Here is a 21,255-nt window from a genome sequence, read left to right as displayed (position 1 = left end):
ATCAAACAAAAGGACGTAATCAACCAGCCATTAAGTCCAATGGCCTGGTTACATAAGACACATCAACTACATACCAGCCACTAAGTCCAATGGCCTGGTAGGACATAACACATACACTTCCACCGGGGCCCACACTCCAGTTCAGTGGCCCGGTAGCACATAACATGGGGGGTGACGTCTTCAAAAAGAATCAGGGGCAGTACAGTAGGAAAGGGTGTCATCTTCGAAAAGAACATTGGGGTAAAACACAAGGGACATCTTCAAAAAGAATAAGGGGCTATGTACAGTTCGGCAGCTCTTCATCTTCCTTACTCTCGAGGATAGATATCAGGATCCCACTCCGGCATGGCTCCTGGCAGCAGGTACGCTGACGAGATCATCGTCTGGGTCCCTTGAGCACTGGTCCCTGACCTTCTGCGCTGTCCCGCAGCCTGGATTGGAGTGGGGCTGCCTGTAGGCGTTGCACGGCGCTGCTGCAGAGGGCTGCTTGTCTGCAGGGGGCTATTGCTGTGGTCTCTGGGGCCCTGCTTTGGCCGGGCGCCCTGCATCACACGCGCCATGGAGATCCTGGTCTGCGTCTCCTGGGTAACTGTTGTAGGCCCGCTGCAATGTTCTGCGGCCTGGGTCTGTCTGTCTGGAGGGCTGCGGCTGCTGCTGGCAGGGGAATCGCTGCGAGATGGCATGGCGCGGCGCCACTCCGGTTCCTCCGGGGTCGCTTCTTCCTGCACAATGCGCACATGCAGCGCATACCACCCGCGGTCCCCCATCAGCCGGGCATACTCAACCACATCACCCGGCTTGGCATCGCGCCCTGGGTGGCCTCTGGGCAGGTGCTCCTCAATATCTCTCCGGGCCACGAACACATCCTTGCCCAGGCCGGGCTCTCGGATGAAGCCCCAGCCACCTTTCTGCCGAAAGTCAACTACGGTGCCCCGTCTTACTGGGCACTCGGTCCCCTTCAGGGCCTTTCTGACCTCTTCCTTGGAGGCCAGATTGGTGACTTCTCGGGCCCTTCTTTTCTCTTCCCGGAGTTCCCGCTCCCGCTGGTACTCGACCACCAGCCTCCGGCACGTCAGCTCGTTGGCCAGGGGAGTCTGCCTGGGGAGCAGCGGCCGCTGCAGTCCCCTGGTTTCTATGGGTGCTGCGTCCCAATTCACTCCCGGGGATGCCATTCCCAGGAGGCTCACAGGGGGGCTCGGCAGGGGGCCCGCTAGTTGCTCAGGGTTCATCCCACCCCAGGCTCCGTCTGCGGGGGTCTCAGGCAGGCCTCCGGTGCTCCACCGAGCGTCCGCTGGGTAGGCCGGGAAGGCCAGGGGGTCAGTGAAGGGGCTAAGCGGGGGTTCATGGCGGGGCCTTGGGTCCGGACTGGACGGGGTTTCTGGCTGCTCACCCTGCGCTTGCTCCGCGGCATCCATCCACCGTTCCAGATCCTCCGGCACCCTCGGTGTCTCTCTCCGCCGGTCCGCCTCCATGCTGCTCAGCCTCCGGGCCAGAACTCTCATTTCTTCCTGGAGCCGATCCAGCTTGCAATCCTCTCTGCCGGTCCCTGGCGCACCTCTCTGCAGCTCCTCCGTCATGCTTCCGACCTGGGGAATGCTGCCTGGAACACTGCTCGGGTGCTCGACCACGCCACTCGGCTGCTCCCTTTCCCTTCTCGGAGACGGGGCCAGGGGCTGCACTAGCAACTGGCGCCAGACTGGCGCCCAGCCCACCATGGCCGGCATCACTCCGTTTGCGATAAGGTACATTTTCTTTATCTGCTGGTCTGGCCTTCAGACTCTCTTTGCCAGCCGGCCAGCTTATCTGGTCGCCATTTCTTCTTCTTCCGCCTTCTATGGCGGGCACCGCTTCGCGCGCTTTTCTTGGACAAGGGGGCGGGGCCTCTCTTCGCGCCCTTTCTTCTTGCACGCCCCCCTTCTTCCCGCTCTCAGCAGCGCTAATGGCGGCGGTTTCTCAGTAAAGTGCACAGTCTGTCACACGGTTCTTCAGGCGCACAGTACCCGGTATGACCGGGCACGAAATCCTGTTCGTGACGCCAAAGTTGACTCGCCCACCCCAGGGCTATGGGACACCCGGTGCCGGGCCGGACTAGTCCGGTGGTAGTCAGTGGTGGCTGGGCCCGGCTCCGTGGCCCTGGTGGGTGTCAGTTTAATATGTGGCTAGGTGAATAAAGTTTGTGTTCGTGACGCCACCTGTGGTATGCGGCTAGTAAGCCGCCGCTGCTGTATGAGGCCTCCGGGGGATGATATGGCAGCAATGATGGTACTGCTCCCCACAGGTGGAGCAATGCCCGGGGCACTGTTGGTGCTTGTGAATGTCTATGCAGCAGAAATAACAGAGGCCACTTCAAGGGTGCAGTTCAAGTTCTTTACTCACAGTTCTGCAGGGACCCTCGGGCTGCTGGGACCACTGTCAGGGACCTCCGCCGTTTCTGGGTGATTCTGAGAGCGAAAGCCGGTGCCCTTCTCTTAGTGTCTCTTTCTCTGCTGTCTTCACTAGCCTTGCCTTAGTTAAGATGACCCTGGCTTGGCCTCCACTGCAGCCTCCAGGCTGGGGGGTCACCTGTCGGCTGATTACCCCTTTTCTGAAGGTCTGTTATGGGTTCTGGCCCTGGGAGCTTACAACGTCCCTGGGCCTCGGTTTTTACTGTTTGGAGATTGTCTTTGCACTCCTCCAGTCTCTAGGGACCGTCCCCTGTCGCAGCTTAATCACTCCACCGATGTCAATGTGGAACAGGCCCCCGCAGCCCGCAGCTGCCCGTAGCTGCCTCTAGGCCCTCGGCTTCGGTACCTAACAAGGACGGCTCGTGGCACCTGCAGGACTACCCGCGGCCCTGCGACCCATTCTTTCTTTCTTTCTTTCTTTCCTTTCTCCTCTTCCTTGCCTGCCTCCGGCAGACCTCCTCCTCCCTCCTTTCTCTCGTTCTGCTCCTCCAACTACATGCTCGCTCCTTACTCTCTCACTCCCTGAGGGAACTAACTAAACTTGACCTTCCTCTCTGTGTCTGCTCTCAGTTGGCTCCTCCCACCTCCCCTAGTTGCTAAGCTACCACCCTATGGGAGCAGGGATGGGTCTTACAGCCCCTCTCAGCATGCAGCATGGGAGGGTTGCCTGCCACTTTCCCTGGTCCTGTGTGTCCCTAGCAATGGGTGTAGTGTGGATTTACCAGGGGACCGGAGTTCACTCTCTTCCTCTCCCAGAATGGGGCATCACACCGCTGATGGGGTGCAATGACCTGTGGCGACGGAAGCCTCAGGGGCGCCACAGCTACGTGCAGACAATGTCTTTTTCAGGTGGATTCTGTTGCAGAATCTGTCTGAAAAATCTATTACAAAACATTCAAAAGAATGAACATAAGCAATTCTAGATAAAAACATCTTGATGTGCTAATGTTCAGGCTTCTGAATGTCTTTTAACGTCTTCAGGCTTCTAAAAACTCTAAAAATGTCAAGCGGTTAAAGATAGTGATGGGTGGACCGCAGATACCCAGGATTGGCAGGTCTAACTGGATTTAATCTGGCAAAACGCCGGTCCCCGTATAAGTTTATGAGGACCCAAATCTGGGGCTTAAAGAGGGTGGTTGCAGGGAAAGGGGATTGACCCAAGCGTTTCATACTGTACACTTCTTCCGTGGATGCTCACTCCACTTCCAGGGCTGCTCATTACCTACATGCAGGACCGTATTTACCACTAGGCACCTGTGGTCCGGTGCCTAGGGTGGCGCGATGCGGGGGGGCGGCGCCTTCTAGCAGCAAAAAAAAAAAAAAATATTATTTTTTTTTTTTTACCTATCCCACTAAATCCGCAGTCTTTTTGCGGGGGGAGGTGGTAAAGGGGGGTGTTGTGTTGGGCGCACGGGCGCCCCTCTATTGATTTGTATGTATCTGCGTCTTTAAAGCGGATACAAATACACTGCAGGCAACGGGCACAGGGAGCTGATTGAACCCGGAACTGCCGACAGCTGCATTTCCTGGGTCACAACATGCGCGCTCCAATCAGCTTCTTGCCAAGAGCTGGGACATCCAAACCTGTGCAGAGCTCACAGCAGGCACCAGTGTGACGTCTGGAGGATAATCACCGGGTCCAGAGCAGGTAATAAGCTGTCTATATGTGAAGGGGGGGCTTTACTGCTAACTGTATGTGATGGGGGGGACGGGAGCACTGCATACTCAGAAATGCCTGTGCTAACTGTATGTGATGGAGGGAGGGGTGCACTGCATCATGCAGTGCACCCCTCCCCCCATCACATACAGTTAGCACAGGCATTTCTGAGTATGCAGTGCGCCCCTCCCCCCATCACATACAATTAGCAGTAAGCACAGGCATTTCTGAGTATGCATGCAGTCTGCATGCATACTCAGAAATGCCTGTGCTTACTGCTAATTGTACGTGATGGGGGGAGGGGCGCACTGCATACTCAGAAATGCCTGTGCTTACTGCTAATTGTATGTGATGGGGGGAGGGGCGCACTGCATACTCAGAAATGCCTGTGCTTACTGCTAATTGTATGTGATGGGGGAGGGGTGCACTGCATACTCAGAAATGCCTGTGCTAACTGTATGTGATGGGGGGAGGGGTGCACTGCATGCATACTCACAATTAGCAGTAAGCACAGGCATTTCTATGTGATGGGGGGAGGGGCGCACTGCATACTCAGAAATGCCTGTGCTAACTGTATGTGATGGGGGGAGGGGGGCACTGCATGCATACTCAGAAATGCCTGTGCTTACTGCTAATTGTATGTGATGGGGGAGGGGCGCACTGCATACTCAGAAATGCCTGTGCTTACTGCTAATTGTATGTGATGGGGGAAGGGGCGCACTGCATACTCAGAAATGCCTGTGCTAACTGTATGTGATGGGGGGAGGGGTGCACTGCATGCATACTCACAATTAGCAGTAAGCACAGGCATTTCTATGTGATGGGGGGAGGGGCGCACTGCATACTCAGAAATGCCTGTGCTAACTGTGATTAGCTGAGGCTGGGGGGAGAGAGGCTGAGGCTGGGGGAGAGGGAGGCTGGGGGGAGAGAGACGCTGAGGCTGGGGGGAGAGAGAGGCTGAGGCTGGGGGGAGAGAGGCTGAGGCTGGGGGGAGAGAGGCTAAGGCTGGGGGGGATGCTGGGGGGAGAGAGAGGCTGGGGGGAGAGAGAGGCTGAGGCTGGGGGGAGAGAGAGGCTAAAGCTGGGGGGGAGGCTGGGGGGAGAGAGAGGCTGAGGTTGGGGGGGAGGCTGGGGGGAGAGAGAGGCTGAGAGGAGAGAGGCTGATGCTGGGGGAGGCTGGGGGGAGAGGGAGGCTGGGGGGGAGGCTGGGAGGAGAGAGAGAGGCTGAGGCTGGGAGGAGGGAGGCTGATACTGGGGGAAGCTGGGAGCAGGGAGGCTGATGCTGGGGGAGGCTGGGAGGAGAGAGGCTGATGCTGGGGGAGGCTGGGAGGGGGAGGAGGGAGGCTGATGCTCAGGGAGGCTGGGAGGCTGATGCTGGGGGAGGCTGGGAGGGGGAGGGGGAGGCTTGGAGGAGGGAGGCTGATGCTCAGGGAGGCTGGGAGGCTGATGCTGGGGGAGGCTTGGAGGAGGGGGGCTGGGAGGCTGGGAGGAGGGAGGCTGATGCTGGGGGAGGCTGGGAGGAGGGAGGCTGATGCTGGGGGAGGCTGGGAGGAGGGAGGCTGATGCTGGGGGAAGCTGGGAGCAGGGAGGCTGATGCTGGGGGAGGCTGGGAGGAGAGAGGCTGATGCTGGAGGAGGCTCATGCTGGGAGGAGAGAGGCTGATGCTAGAGGAGGCTCATGCTGGGGGAGGATGGGAGGAGAGAGGCTGATGCTGGGGTAAGCTGGGAGCAGGGAGGCTGATGCTGAGGGAGGCTGGGGGGAGAGAGGCTGATGCTGGGGGAGGCTGGGGTGAGAGAGGCTGATGCTGGGGGAGAGGCTGCTGCTGGGGGAATGAGAGAGGGGCCAATGCTAGAGACAGAGGACAAGGGTTGAGGGATAGTGCAATGACAAAATCGATGGCGGGGGAGTGTAAGGACTTAGAATGAGAGGGGGGCAGCATTGGGAGCTCATTATGGAGAAGGGGCAGCATGTGTGGGCTCAGTATGGAGTGGAGCAATGTAGGGGAGTCAATATCAAGAGTGGGGTAGTGTGTGTGTGTGTGTGTGGGGGTCTCAGCATAACCGCTAGTGTGGTGGTCTTAGTATGATGAGTGGGGCAGCATGGAGATGTCATTATGGAAAAAAGGAAGGCAGCATTAGGAGCTCATGGAGAGGGGCAGCATGCATGGGACACTGTGAGGAGGGGGCAGCATGCATGGGACACTGTGAGGAGGGGGCAGCATGCATGGGACACTGTGAGGAGGGGGCAGCATGCATGGGACATTGTGAGGAGGGGGCAGCATGCATGGGACATTGTGAGGAGGGGGCAGCATGCATGGGACATTGTGAAGAGGGAGCAGCATGCATGGGACATTGTGAGGAGGAGGCAGCATGCATGGGACACTGTGAGGAGGGAGCAGCATGCATGGGACATTGTGAGGAGGGAGCAGCATGCATGGGACATTGCGAGGAGGGGGCAGCATGCATGGGACATTGTGAGGAGGGGGCAGCATGCATGGGACATTGTGAGGAGGGGGCAGCTTGCACAGGACATTGTGAGGAGGGGGCAGCATGCATGGGACATTGTGAGGAGGGGGCAGCATGCATGGGACATTGTGAGGAGGGGGCAGCTTGCATGGGACATTGTGAAGAGGGAGCAGCATGCATGGGACATTGTGAGGAGGGGGCAGCATGCATGGGACACTGTGAGGAGAGGGCAGCATGCATGGGACATTGTGAGGAGGGGGCAGCATGCATGGGACACTGTGAGGAGGGGGCAGCATGCATGGGACACTGTGAGGAGGGGGCAGCATGCATAGGACATTGTGAGGAGGGGGCAGCATGCATGGGACATTGTGAGGAGGGGGCAGCATGCATGGGACACTGTGAGGAGGGGGCAGCATGCATGGGACATTGTGAGGAGGGGGCAGCATGCATGGGACATTGTGAGGAGGGGGCAGCATGCATGGGACACTGTGAGGAGGGGGCAGCATGCATGGGACATTGTGAGAAGGGGGCAGCATGCATGGGACATTGTGAGGAGGGAGCAGCATGCATGGGACATTGTGAGGAGGGAGCAGCATGCATGGGACATTGCGAGGAGGGGGCAGCATGCATGGGACATTGTGAGGAGGGGGCAGCATGCATGGGACATTGTGAGGAGGGAGCAGCATGCATGGGACATTGTGAGGAGGGGGCAGCATGCATGGGACATTGTGAGGAGGGAGCAGCATGCATGGGACATTGTGAGGAGGGAGCAGCATGCATGGGACACTGTGAGGAGGGGGCAGCATGCATGGGACACTGTGAGGAGGGGGCAGCATGCATGGGACACTGTGAGGAGGGGGCAGCATGCATGGGACACTGTGAGGAGGGGGCAGCATGATGTGAGGTCAATGTGCAGATCATATTTCATAATTGAGGAAGGTGTGGTGGGTATAATTTATAAGGGAGGGCAGTGTGTAGTTTATTAGGGGCAGTGTCACAGTCACAGTATATAAGGGGGGACGGTGTGGTGGGAATATTTTATACTCATGCTATGTTTTGATGTGCCTGTGGTGATCCCCATTTGGGGGGGGGGGGGGGTTAGTGCCCTTCATTTCTCATTGATACTTTTTAAAGTGTTTTACAGAGTAGATCTACCTTAAACAGATGTCGTGTGCGAAAACTCAGTGTTACGTTGTCACTAAGGGGCGCGACCACTTAAAGTGCCTAGGGCAGCACGAAGGCAAAATACAGCCCTGCCTACATGCATATGTACTGCTTCCCCCGTCACCAGCAGTCCCCACGTCTGTGATTGGTTGCAGTGAGACAGCACCAGCCAGCATGTGTGACAGCATGCCTGACTGCTTTCAATCACACATGCTGTCTGCATCTATATTGGTGTAAAAATAAATAAAAAAAATTGGTGAAGGGTCCCCCCATATTAGGATACCCAGCACAGAAAAAGCAAACGACTACAGTCTGCAGCCCCCAGCCATGCGCTTATCTTGGATGGGTATCAAAATCGAAGGAACCGCATGCGGCTTTTTCCTTTTTTGTTAAACGGCGTTTGGTCCCCCCCAATTTTGATACCCAACTATGATAAAGCCGACAGCTAGGAGCTGCTTTTTTTTAAGGCTGGGGAGACCGATGTTTATTGGGCCCCACCAGCCTAAAAATAGCACCCTGCAGCCGCTCAGGATTGTTGCATCCATTAGATGTGGAGCTCCCAGGCCCGTGGTAGGTGCTCGGGTTCTTTTGAACCCACGTTGATCCCGACTTTCACAGTACAGGTAAGCCCATCACTAGAAAAAGGGAATCAGTCAGCAGGTTTTTGCTACCTCATCTAAAAGAACATAATGTAGGCAGAAAGTGGTAAAAGGTGTATAACATAATTATTGGCTGCAACCAATCTCACATAATTAAGTTTTAAGCATGTAGCTGAGCTTGGAGACCTGTCCTGCCCACATCAGCCTCTCATTCGAGATTGTGCATTGACTGTGAGGGGTCAATCACAGGAGAGGGCGTGCCGGACTACTGTGCACATGCCAGCTAGACCTAGCAATGTTAATCACAGGGTAATAAAGCCATTAGTTAAAGTAAACCATCGCACACACATGAGACACACAGTTGCTTTTTGTTTTTTAACCCTTACAGCAAGTTGTCCTCAGCTTACATAGCAAAATCCTGCTAACAGATTCCCTTTAACAAAGTGGCCTGTCCATTCTTTTGTTTTTTTCAGCTCGGAAAGCGCTCTGAAGATTACAATACCAGTCAATGGATAAGTTGAAAAGATGCCCAAAAGATGCCCAAATGGTTTTTTTTTTGCTAAAAAAAAATGTTAGCTGTAAAAAAATGACTGGAAAATGACAATAAAAAAAGACTTCACAAAAAAACATGGGAAAACCCTTAAAAAAAACTGTCAACAGCCAAAACTATAGGAAAAACGCTCATGAAGCAAGTGAAAAACTGGCATAAAAACTGGTCTTCTGCTTCAGAAACTCATAAGTGGGCTTTACACGCAACGACATCGCTAACGAGATGTCGTTGGGGTCACGGAATTCGTGACGCACATCCGGCCTCGTTAGCGACGTTGTTGCTTGTGAAACGCACGAATGACCGTTAACGATCAAAATTATTCACCTAATTGTTGATCGTTGTCCAGTCGTTGTAATCCCGATGATCATTGCAGTTGCAGGACGCAGGTATTTCGTCATTCCTGCGGCAGCACACATCGCTATGTGTGACACAGCAGGAACGAGGAACATCACCGTACCTGCGGCTGCCCGCAATGAGGAAGGAAGGAGGTGGGCGGTCTGTTCTGCCCGCTCATCTCCGCCCCTCTGCTTCTATTGGGCAGCCGTTTAGTGATGCCAATGTGACGCCGAACGAACTGCCCCCTTAGAAAGGAGGCGGTTCGCGGGCCACAGTGACGTCGCTAAGCAGGTAAGTACGTGTGATAGGTGTAAGCGATGTTGCGCGCCATGGGCAGCGATTTGCCCATGATGCACAACCAACGGGGGCGGGTGCTTTCACCAGCGACATCTCTAGCGATGTCGCTGTGTGTAAAGCCCGCTTTAGGGTTTGCCTGAGTTTAACACTCATCGAATGCACATAGCCAGTCTACGCTCGGTTCCGTACATGCATCGGACAAGTGTGGTGCACTTTGCCACAATTCTTACTCCAGTCAGATATCAGCTACAAACATCATGAATTACAATCTGTATCATGATTCCCTCGTCCTCGTGAAAACATCAAAAGTTGAAAAAACTTTGCGTAACGGTGAGTTGTGAAAAGTTTTTGCAACTTTTCAAAGCTTTTTATGTCCATTTTCAGGTGAAAAGCTTTGATGAATCAGAACCATAATTTATTTTTAGTTTTTAATCGTGGAGGCACATAAATCTGCATAAGAGCTATATACAAAATCAGTAAGCAATGATTAAAATACCATCTATTTGTCAAAATACTTAACATTTTTTAGTTCGATACATTGGAATAATTAAAAATAATTGCAATATACCCTGTAACCAGCCAAAATAACTACTGGTACTACTACTAATACTGTAGTTTTCATCCAAACTGTAGACATCAATAACTCGTTCAAAAGGGCTCGTTCACATTAGCGTAAAAAAATTCAGTCCCATTTCTCTCCTGAAAAGTTGGACGAGTGGAATCCGTCTGGGTAACCTTTTGTCATGTGAGTGTGCGATTTATTTTTTGCATAACATCTTTATGACACCCGTATACAATGCATTTTTAACATCATCTTTTACATCTTAGAATATGCTAGGTAAATTCCTCCTACTTGTCAGAAATAATAACGCAATCGAATCTAAAACTATAGATAAATACATAAATAGCTAGACTAGATAAGTATCCTGCAGATATATAATGTGTCAACCAACCTATAAATGATGCACTTGCAACCTTTAATGCCTTTCATGGGAAACTAAAAAGTGTTTAGCCTGGTTTAACGAAGAAATAAATAAAAAATGTAACAACGGTGAGGGGTCCCCCTATTTTTGGAAATCAGCCAAGGTAAATCAGACAGCTGGAGGCTGGTATTATCAAGCAGGGAAGGTCCATGGTTATTGAGCCCTTCCCCGCCAAAAAATAGCAGCCCCCAGCCACCCCAGAATTGGTGTATCCATTATATGCTCCAATCCTGGGACTTTGCCTGGCTCTTCCTGATTGCCCTGGTATGGTGGTTATTAGGCTAATGGTTTTTGGGTGGATGTCAGCTGTGCATTGATGAGCTATTGGGCTGCAAAGTACCCCTATACTATTCTTGCCCAGTGGCCTTGTCCTGTCTGTGTCCGGCAGTGCACCCATCGATCAATAAAAAAATATTAAAAATGTTCCACAGTTTGGTTAACCTTTAAAAGCAGTGGTCCATCACCAGTGGCTCACAATCCACAAATTCCTATCGGGCCCCTTATGAATGTCTTGGAGCAGTTTGATCCAGCGAATGCCACAAGTCAACATGACGTCTTACGGACAACACATAAATCATTACTACTTGCTATGGTAGCACTCGGCAGCATACTTACTTAATGAGGGGCCAGTCAGGAACCTATCACTTGATAAGGGGCATTCTTACTTGTTAAGGAGGCACTGAAGGAGCATTATTGCTTTATAAGCGGCACTCAGGTTTTTACTGCTTTATAAAAAATTACTATGTGCACCATTACTTTACTTTTTAAGGGGGCACTCAGGGAAGTACTACTTTATAAAGAAGCTGTCAGGGTACACCTGAAAGTACTTTATAAGGTGGCAGTTAAGGAACTTAACCTTTAATGGGGCACACAAGAGGCTTCTACGATTTCTTTGCATAGAATGTGTGTTGCGACCATCACTCAGAGGTGAATGTAGTTCCCAAAGTAAGAAAGACTGAGATCCACCAGCTTTAAGTATAGCCCCCAAATATGTCAGGTGTTGAGAGTGAGTATGAATTAAAAACAAAACATCCTGGAAAAAATTATGACAGACGACGCGTTTTTGAACCAGTATGTGTGAACTGTACAAAGCACGACTAATAATCATTCACACATAGTTCAAAATGCATAGGCTATTGTCATTTTTGGCAGGATGTCCTGTTTTTAGTTGTGTAGATGACATAAAGAAGCACTGTGTTTTAGAACATTTTTTGGAGTTTGAGTGGGAAATGATGTTGTGCTTACCGGAATCCAACCCAGAGATTTATTTTTTACTTGTATGGCCTCCTATTCAACAAAAAAGAAGGCAAAATGTTCTGCTCGAGGGTGCAAGAGGGAGTGGAGCCACTGGACCATAGTTCCGACTTGACCTGAGGGGCATAAATAAGCAAGTATGTCGTCTTCGCTAGGGCCTCTGATGGTGAGGTTAGGCTTGTGCTGGAAGGTAGGGAGACACAGTACCATGGAAGCTAACCCCAAGAGTAGGGAATGCAAGTACGGAGTTGGATGCAGGCAGGTACAGTCTCTGATTACAGCTGATGGAGGCTGAACAGCTGGTTCAGAATGGTACAGCTGATGTGGCAGATGTAGCATGTACAGCTGGGTCGGCAGGTACAGACGGTTAAAGGAGGTACTGACGGGTACAGGAGGTACAGCTGGTATGACAGGTACAGACAGGTGCAGCAGGTACAATAGGTTCGAAGATACAGGTATGGGTTAGGAAGCACAGGTACAGGTATAGACAGAGGATACAAGGACAGGACCTGACTACTATCAACTTGTCTTTAACAATAGATCACATTGCCCAGGCACCTCCCATAGAAAGCACTTCCGGGTTAGCGCACATTGCCTTTTAAGAATAGGTGCACCCGCATTCTCTGAGTGCGCTCCCAGAAGACCTGTGCGGCATGTGTAGGTCCTGGGAGCCGGCAGCAGGGACGGAATCTGATGCCACCCCTACGCAGCCAGGAGGGTGAGTGTGTTGAGGTCCCTGCTGGAAGGAAAGGACAAGACAGTGCAAAAACTCAAAGACATTGACTACTGCCAAGTATGACTGGTATACATTTGAGATGTATGGAGGCAAACTGGAATTTATAAAGGACTTCAACCTATTTGGATGAATGATTTCTCAGGTTTCAGCGACGACACCGGAACAAAATCAATAGGAGAATAGCTATGGAGAAATTCATAATGAAGTTACTAGACAAGGTCCTCGAATTGAGGACCATTTCACTGGTGATGAAGACACAACTCGCACATAGTCTGGTCTTTTCTTTGGTAATATATGGATGCAAAACCTGGACGATAAATGCACAAGACATAAGAAGAATCAATGCCTTTGAAATGTGGTGCTGGAGAAGGATGTTATTGTCGCGGGCGGGGGTGCGCTGCTCGACTGCACTCGCTGCTCTGGTCCGGCTGCTGCTGCTGCTGTCGCTGCTCGGTGGCTCGAGCGGTGGGCCAGATCCGGGGACTCGAGCGGTGCTCCTCGCCCATGAGTGAAAGGGGTTGGTTTGGTTTGGGGATTTGGTTCGTGATGCCACCCACGGGTTGTGGTGAGGTTGGGGCACCACCGCTGCTGGTGACGGGGATCCCGGGAGCGTTGTTATGGAGCAGCTGGGATGTTTTCCCTCTCCGTGGGTAGGGGCTGGTGGTCCCGGGGCCCGGTGAGGTGAGTTGGGCCAGGCAGGGGTCGGTGAGGTGCAGGGTCGCGGGGACAGGGCGGTGCCGGATGGCACGATGGTACTCACTCAGCCAATAACGGATACACAGTCTCTGGTAAAACAAACGGCTGGATGGACGGGTCCCGCAGCCGGCTGCTGCTGTCTGCCCCGGACGGGTGGTGACGGCTATCTTTACCTGCACCTTCGATGTGTTCGGCTCCAATGGCTTCCCACCGTTAGCCCGCTCCCTGGCGTATGAGTACCGGAGGAGCCCTTTTGCCCGCAGGCTCTGGCCCTGAGAGCTCTAGCTCTGGTGGTAGCTGTATCTCCCTTGTCGGTCTGGACGGTTGCCTTCACTCGGGTCTTAGTTGTTGGGAAACCCCTGGGGTTCCGGTCACTAACAGATTTGACCAATTTAACGGCGACTCCAAGCCTGGTCGGGGTCCGCAGGCCCTGCCGTTTGGTGCTGGCTTCTCTTCGCTCCCCGGTTCGGTACCGGTGGGCCACCGCCCAGCCCCGGTCCTACGGTTCCGCGTTGATCGGCCTCTCCTGCAGACGGCCACCACCGTCTGCCAACCTTGCTGTATGTGCCCGGGCCACGTAACCGGACACATTCAGTCTGTTGCTCAACTACCACTTTCCTCAACTTCCAAACTGAACTGAACTCCCTTCCTTTCCCGCCTCCAGGGCTGTGAACTCCTCGATGGGTGGGGCCAACCGCCTGGCCCACCACACCTGGTGTGGACATCAGCCCCTAGAGGGAGGCAACAAGGATTTGTGTGTGACTGGTGTGCCTATCTCGGGGTGTGGGGTGTGTTGTTGTAGTACCTGTGACGACCTGGCTTATCCAGGGCGCCACATTATCAATACTATTGATGGCAAGAACAAACAAATCAATTTTGGATCAAATCAAGCCAGATATGTCACTCGAAGCAAGGATCACCAAGCTACGACTTGTCTACTTTGGACATATAATACAAAGAGAGTAATCATTGGAGAAGGACATCATGGTCAGAAGAAAAGAAGGAACATGGCGAAGAGGAAGACCAGCATCCCGATGACATCATACAATCAAGATAACAGCAGAGAAGACCCTGGTGGACCTACCTAAGCTTGAACAATATCGATCTTCCTACAAAGCGTTTATTCATCAAGTCGCCATGTCTCGAGATCGAGCGGAAGACTGCTATATAATAAAAAATGTATCACTTGTAGATCAAATATTTGTGTGAGGCAAGATGAACATATACAAACTTTTTTAATGGATACGCAAGAACAGACATCTAATTACTGTACATCCATCAGGAAAAATGTGGACGGCAGTCAAAAAGTCCTGTGAGTGTCACAGTGACTCGAAACTAGGTCGAGAAACAATGATCTGGAAATCTATTAGCGTTCAACTGCAGCGGAGATTGGTAAAATAATTAACCTGGAGGACTTCTAGTTTATATTATTCTCAATGCCGGTCACTCTGGTAACATTGCTTCAAAAATTACCACTCTTCAACGCACAATAGATTCAAACAATTACAGTGAATTGTCCTGCAAGTAAAAACACAGTCATTTCTCGAGGTTGGTGACAAAGGACAATCTCAAGAATCTGGCGAAGGAACAGTAGGACCACAGTGCACCCGAAGAATTATCGTAGGGCTGGGATTCTGTGCAATCTTCCGAGCACTCGAGTTTGGGTTGATAGATTATTCGGTGGGGCTGGTGAGGACCTAGTCATCATGGTGGACATTGAAACCAATGACAAAGTTAGAGGTAGGAGGAAAGTCCTTAAGGCCTGAAACACACATCCGTGAAACACGTGCGTGTTTGGTCCGTCTCCGTGTATACTGGAGACACGGCCAAACGTGCACCAATGTTATTGTATGATAAAAGCTCCACGTGCGTTTTTGATGCATGTCCGTTTGTCCGTGTCCGTGATCCGTACCTGTGTGCGTTTTGCACGGAAGCATGTCCGTTTTCTGCACGCAACACGCAGCACGGACCCAATGAAAGTCAATGGGTCTGTGCGCACGTCCTAGTGACACGGACGCATCTCTGTTTGCTCCCTGTTCGTTTTGTGCTTTGTTCATGTGATGTCGGTCTTTTTTCTTTTTCTGTTTCGTTCTCTCCCTCAGTCTGTCGGTCGGTCTCTCTGTCTTATCTGTCCCTCTCGCTGTCTGTCGGTCAGTTCCCCCCCTCTCTCATACTTACCGTTCCCCGATCTCCGGCGCGGCGCTGCACGGCTGTTATAAAAACTCCGGCGGCTTTTACTATTTTGAAAAAGCCGGCCGCCCATTAATCAATCTCGTATTCCCTGCTTTACCCGCCCACCGGCGCCTGTGATTGGTTGCAGTCACACACGCCCACCACGTTTAGTGATAGCTGTGCCACTGCACCCAATCACACCAGCCGGTGGGCGTGTCTATACTGTGCAGTAAAATAAATAAATAAATAATTAAAAAAAATGGCGTGCGGTCCCCCCCATTTTAATACCAGCCAGATAAAGCCATACGGCTGAAGGCTGGTATTCTCAGGATGGGGAGCCCCACGTTATGGGGAGCCCCCCAGCCTAACAATATCAGTCAGCAGCCGCCCAGAATTGCCGCATACATTATATGCGACAGTTGTGGGACTGTACCCGGCTCTTCCCGATTTGCCCTGGTGCGTTGGCAAATCGGGGTAATAAGCTGGCCCATAGCTGCCCATAGCTGCCAATAAGTCCAAGATTAATCATGTCAGGCGTCTCCCCGAGAAACCTTCCATGATTAATCTGTAAATTACAGTAAATAAACACACACACACCCGAAAAAATAATTTATTAGAAATAAAAAACACTAACAAAGTCCCTCATCACCAATTGATTAACCCCGACAAAGCCCTCTATGTCCGGCGTAATCCACGGACCTCCAGCGTCGCTTCCAGCTCTGCTGCATGTAGGTGACAGGAGCAGCAGAATAGACCGCCGCTCCTGTCACCTCCACGCAGCAAATGAGGTGAGTAGCGCGATCAGCTGCTGTCAGTCAGGTGACTCACGGCACCGCTGGATCCAGCAGTGGCCGCGGGTAACCTCAGTGACAGCTCAGCTGATCGCGCTACTCACCTCATTTGTTGCGTGGAGGTGACAGGAGCGGCGGTGTATTCTGCAGCTCCTGTCACCTGCATGCAGCAGAGCTGGAAGCGACGCTGGAGGTCCGTGGATTACGCCGGACATGGAGGGCTTTGTCGGGGTTAATAAATTGGTGATGAGGGACTTTGTTATTGTTTTCTATTTCTAATAAAGGATTTTTTCAGGTGTGTGTGTTTATTTACTATAATTTACAGATTAATCATGGAAGGTATCTCGGGGAGACGCCTGATATGATTAATCTAGGATTTAGTGGCAGCTTTGGGCTGCCATTAACTCCTTATTACCCCGATTTGCCAACGCACCAGGGCAAATCGGGAAGAGCCGGGTACAGTCCCAGAACTGTCGCATCTAATGTATGCGGCAATTCTGGGCGGCTGCTGACTGATATTGTTAGGCTGGGGGGCTCCCCATAACGTGGGGCTCCCCATCCTGAGAATACCAGCCTTCAGCCGTATGGCTTTATCTGGCTGGTATTAAAATGGGGGGGACCGCACGCCGTTTTTTTCAATTATTTATTTATTTATTTTACTGCACAGTATAGACACGCCCACCGGCTGCTGTGATTGGGTGCAGTGAGACACCTGTCACTCAGCGTGGGGGCGTGTCTCACTGCAACCAATCATAGGCGCCTGTGGGCAGGGAAAGCAGGGAATACGAGATGGCTGTGTGCAGAGCACAGTGCGCCCGCTGGTATAAAGGCTCAGTCACGCTTTGCGGGCCGGCCAATCACTGCAATTCCACAACTAACAGGGCTGTGGCATTGCAGTGGTCTGCCAGCCAATCTCTGCATGAGATATATAGAAAATATACTCCGGCACTCAATTAGAAAAAAGAAAAGAGAAGTCCAATATGATGCTCAATATTGTCTTTATTTTATTGTGAAAAATAGTCCGACGTTTCAACCCATCCAGGGTTTTCCTCAGGGACTAATATAATAACAAAGAGAAGAAATATATACATTGTCACAATCATACATCATTGTTACAAAACAATACATATCACACACAGGTGAAAATCACGTTTTACATTGTTTCAAAAAAATTTTTTTATGTATGCTGAGCTCTTCATAAAGAATGCACAAGGAAAATACCCGTGGACTAAATATAATGAATACAAAGGGACACTTTATTTGCTGTAGAAATCAATGTACGATATAGTCATAACACTAAGGAGACCAGAAATCAGGACATACCTATGATAGATAAGATTACGTTTCCTTGAACGAGCACCGAAATTGTGATGAACAATTAGACACTTTGGTGTCAACGGAAGGTACTAGAGGGTGAGACATGAATATGTTAATACCATAAATGCATATAAGAAAAAGGGAACTATGTGTTTATAGGGGTTCAGGAGTGTGTACCTCAATGGATCAATGCTGAGATCAGAACATCCAATCAGGACAGTAAGAGAAAACATAAACAACCTCCACTGATATATTGAAAGGGTTCAGTATGTGAATTCCTAGTGGGTCATGTGCCACAAGTTTCTAAATAAAAAAATCATTCATCTATTAGAAATGAGCGCATATGGGCTCCAGGAGATAATTGATCTATCAGAAAAAGAGTACCTCATGGGCGGGACCAAGTATGAGCTGGAATATCCCGGTTGCGTTTAAGTCAAATTGACCAGTACGAATGAGTAAGTGGTACTACAATCGACAAAAGGATGAAATCCAAATTAAGATCAAACAAAACTATAAAAGAACCAAGAGTAAGGCAAAAATATTACCTATGAGTATGGAAAAAAAGTTTCCATGAGTGCTCCAGCCGTTTAAAGAATCCAAACACACATAAGGTTATTAACAACGACAGGTAGACCACATGAGAGTAAGTTGTATTAGCCCATGGACCCAAGGAGGTGAGTTTATGACCTGTTCTGAGAAAACGTATATGAGTATATGACACGTTAGTATGGACACTAATGATCAATATTGTAATATATGATGGATCCATCAAAAATAACTGCGTCGTACCTTATGAGTATAATGATACACAAAATGTGACTAAGGCTGCCTCTGTGTTGTCGCAAGGCGGCAGTGCAGATGTGTGTGCACCGTAAATGGGCAGGAGACTGTCGTGAGGCAAAGACAGAGACAGATACTTAAGGACACCAATAATCAACCAGCAAGAGACATACGCAGCAATGAGACCACGTACCTGACCTAATGATGAGTGAACAAAGGGTCTAATAATGAGCAGGCCAAAGGCTCTATAGGGAATAAGGGAAATAGGGAATATGAAAGAGATAATGTAGAAGAAACAATGCCATGGAAACGATATCAAGAAAGCGAGGGCAAGTAGTGGCAAATATGACATATATTTCATATACTTATTTGCCACTACTTGCCCTCGCTTTCTTGATATCGTTTCCATGGCATTGTTTCTTCTACATTATCTCTTTCATATTCCCTATTTCCCTTATTCCCTATAGAGCCTTTGGCCTGCTCATTATTAGACCCTTTGTTCACTCATCATTAGGTCAGGTACGTGGTCTCATTGCTGCGTATGTCTCTTGCTGGTTGATTATTGGTGTCCTTAAGTATCTGTCTCTGTCTTTGCCTCACGACAGTCTCCTGCCCATTTACGGTGCACACACATCTGCACTGCCGCCTTGCGACAACACAGAGGCAGCCTTAGTCACATTTTGTGTATCATTATACTCATAAGGTACGACGCAGTTATTTTTGATGGATCCATCATATATTACAATATTGATCATTAGTGTCCATACTAACGTGTCATATACTCATATACGTTTTCTCAGAACAGGTCATAAACTCACCTCCTTGGGTCCATGGGCTAATACAACTTACTCTCATGTGGTCTACCTGTCGTTGTTAATAACCTTATGTGTGTTTGGATTCTTTAAACGGCTGGAGCACTCATGGAAACTTTTTTTCCATACTCATAGGTAATATTTTTGCCTTACTCTTGGTTCTTTTATAGTTTTGTTTGATCTTAATTTGGATTTCATCCTTTTGTAGATTGTAGTACCACTTACTCATTCGTACTGGTCAATTTGACTTAAACGCAACCGGGATATTTCAGCTCATACTTGGTCCCGCCCATGAGGTACTCTTTTTCTGATAGATCAATTATCTCCTGGAGCCCATATGCGCTCATTTCTAATAGATGAATGATTTTTTTATTTAGAAACTTGTGGCACATGACCCACTAGGAATTCACATACTGAACCCTTTCAATATATCAGTGGAGGTTGTTTATGTTTTCTCTTACTGTCCTGATTGGATGTTCTGATCTCAGCATTGATCCATTGAGGTACACACTCCTGAACCCCTATAAACACATAGTTCCCTTTTTCTTATATGCATTTATGGTATTAACATATTCATGTCTCACCCTCTAGTACCTTCCGTTGACACCAAAGTGTCTAATTGTTCATCACAATTTCGGTGCTCGTTCAAGGAAACGTAATCTTATCTATCATAGGTATGTCCTGATTTCTGGTCTCCTTAGTGTTATGACTATATCGTACATTGATTTCTACAGCAAATAAAGTGTCCCTTTGTATTCATTATATTTAGTCCACGGGTATTTTCCTTGTGCATTCTTTATGAAGAGCTCAGCATACATAAAAAATTTTTTTTGAAACAATGTAAAACGTGATTTTCACCTGTGTGTGATATGTATTGTTTTGTAACAATGATGTATGATTGTGACAATGTATATATTTCTTCTCTTTGTTATTATATTAGTCCCTGAGGAAAACCCTGGATGGGTTGAAACGTCGGACTATTTTTCACAATAAAATAAAGACAATATTGAGCATCATATTGGACTTCTCTTTTCTTTTTTCTAATTGAGTGCCGGAGTATATTTTCTATATAGCCTACTGTTTCTCCAGAGCACCTGTTATTTGTTTGGTTGAGCCAGGTTCTAATCAAGATATAATCTCTGCATGAGGGCTGGCTCTCAAAAGAGCGCCAACATGCAGGGATGAAGACCACGAGTACAGCACGAGTATCGCGAAATTACTCAGTACCCGCCGAGTAGCCCGAGTACAGTGATACTCGTGCGAGTACCGAGTAGTGACAAGCATACTCGCTCATCACTAATCCTGTATTATACTCCAGAGCTGCACTCACTATTCTGCTGGTGCAGTCACTGTGTACATACATTATATTACTTATCCTGTACAGATCCTGAGTTACATCCTGTATTATACTCCAGAGCTGCATTCACTATTCTGCTGGTGCAATCACTATGTACATACATTACATTACTTATCCTGTACTGATCCTGAGTTACATCCTCTATTATGCTCCAGAGCTGCACTCACTATTCTGCTGGTGCAATCACTATGTACATACATTACATTACTTATCCTGTACTGATCCTGAGTTACATCCTCTATTATGCTCCAGAGCTGCACTCACTATTCTGCTGGTGCAATCACTATGTACATACATTACATTACTTATCCTGTACTGATCCTGAGTTACATCCTCTATTATGCTCCAGAGCTGCACTCACTATTCTGCTGGTGCAGTCACTCTGTACATACATTACATTACTTATCCTGGAGTAACATCCTGTATTATTCTCTAGAGCTGCACTCAGTGACTGGTGGGATGTACACTGAAGATCATAATTAGAGAACAATGTATGATCGCTTGCTTTTTTCAGAAGAACAGGGTTTTACAAAAGATCCAAAGTTTATCACCATAAACCCTTTATTTTGCCCAAAACGTGATGATGATAATTAGAGAACAGCAATGACTGTAGCACAGAGAAAGTTATGAGTAAAGTTTCTGACGGTAACAACAGTAATCGATCAGTAGGACGTGCACCGGCCGTCGCTGTGAATGACTTCCGCACATCTGCGGCCACCATCACTAGTCTCTCGCACTGCTCTGGTGGGATTTTGGTCCACTCTTCTTCCAGTCTTTTTCACAGTTCTTGGCCATAACTCTGTCACCAGGGATTTCCAGAGGTTTTCTATTGGGTTTAGATCAGGA

The sequence above is a fragment of the Anomaloglossus baeobatrachus genome, unplaced genomic scaffold, assembly GCF_048569485.1.
Source record: "Anomaloglossus baeobatrachus isolate aAnoBae1 unplaced genomic scaffold, aAnoBae1.hap1 Scaffold_2756, whole genome shotgun sequence".
Taxonomy (NCBI): Eukaryota; Metazoa; Chordata; class Amphibia; order Anura; family Aromobatidae; genus Anomaloglossus; species Anomaloglossus baeobatrachus.
The sequence above is the reverse complement of the archived record's forward strand: the minus strand, read 5'-3'. Positions refer to the sequence as shown.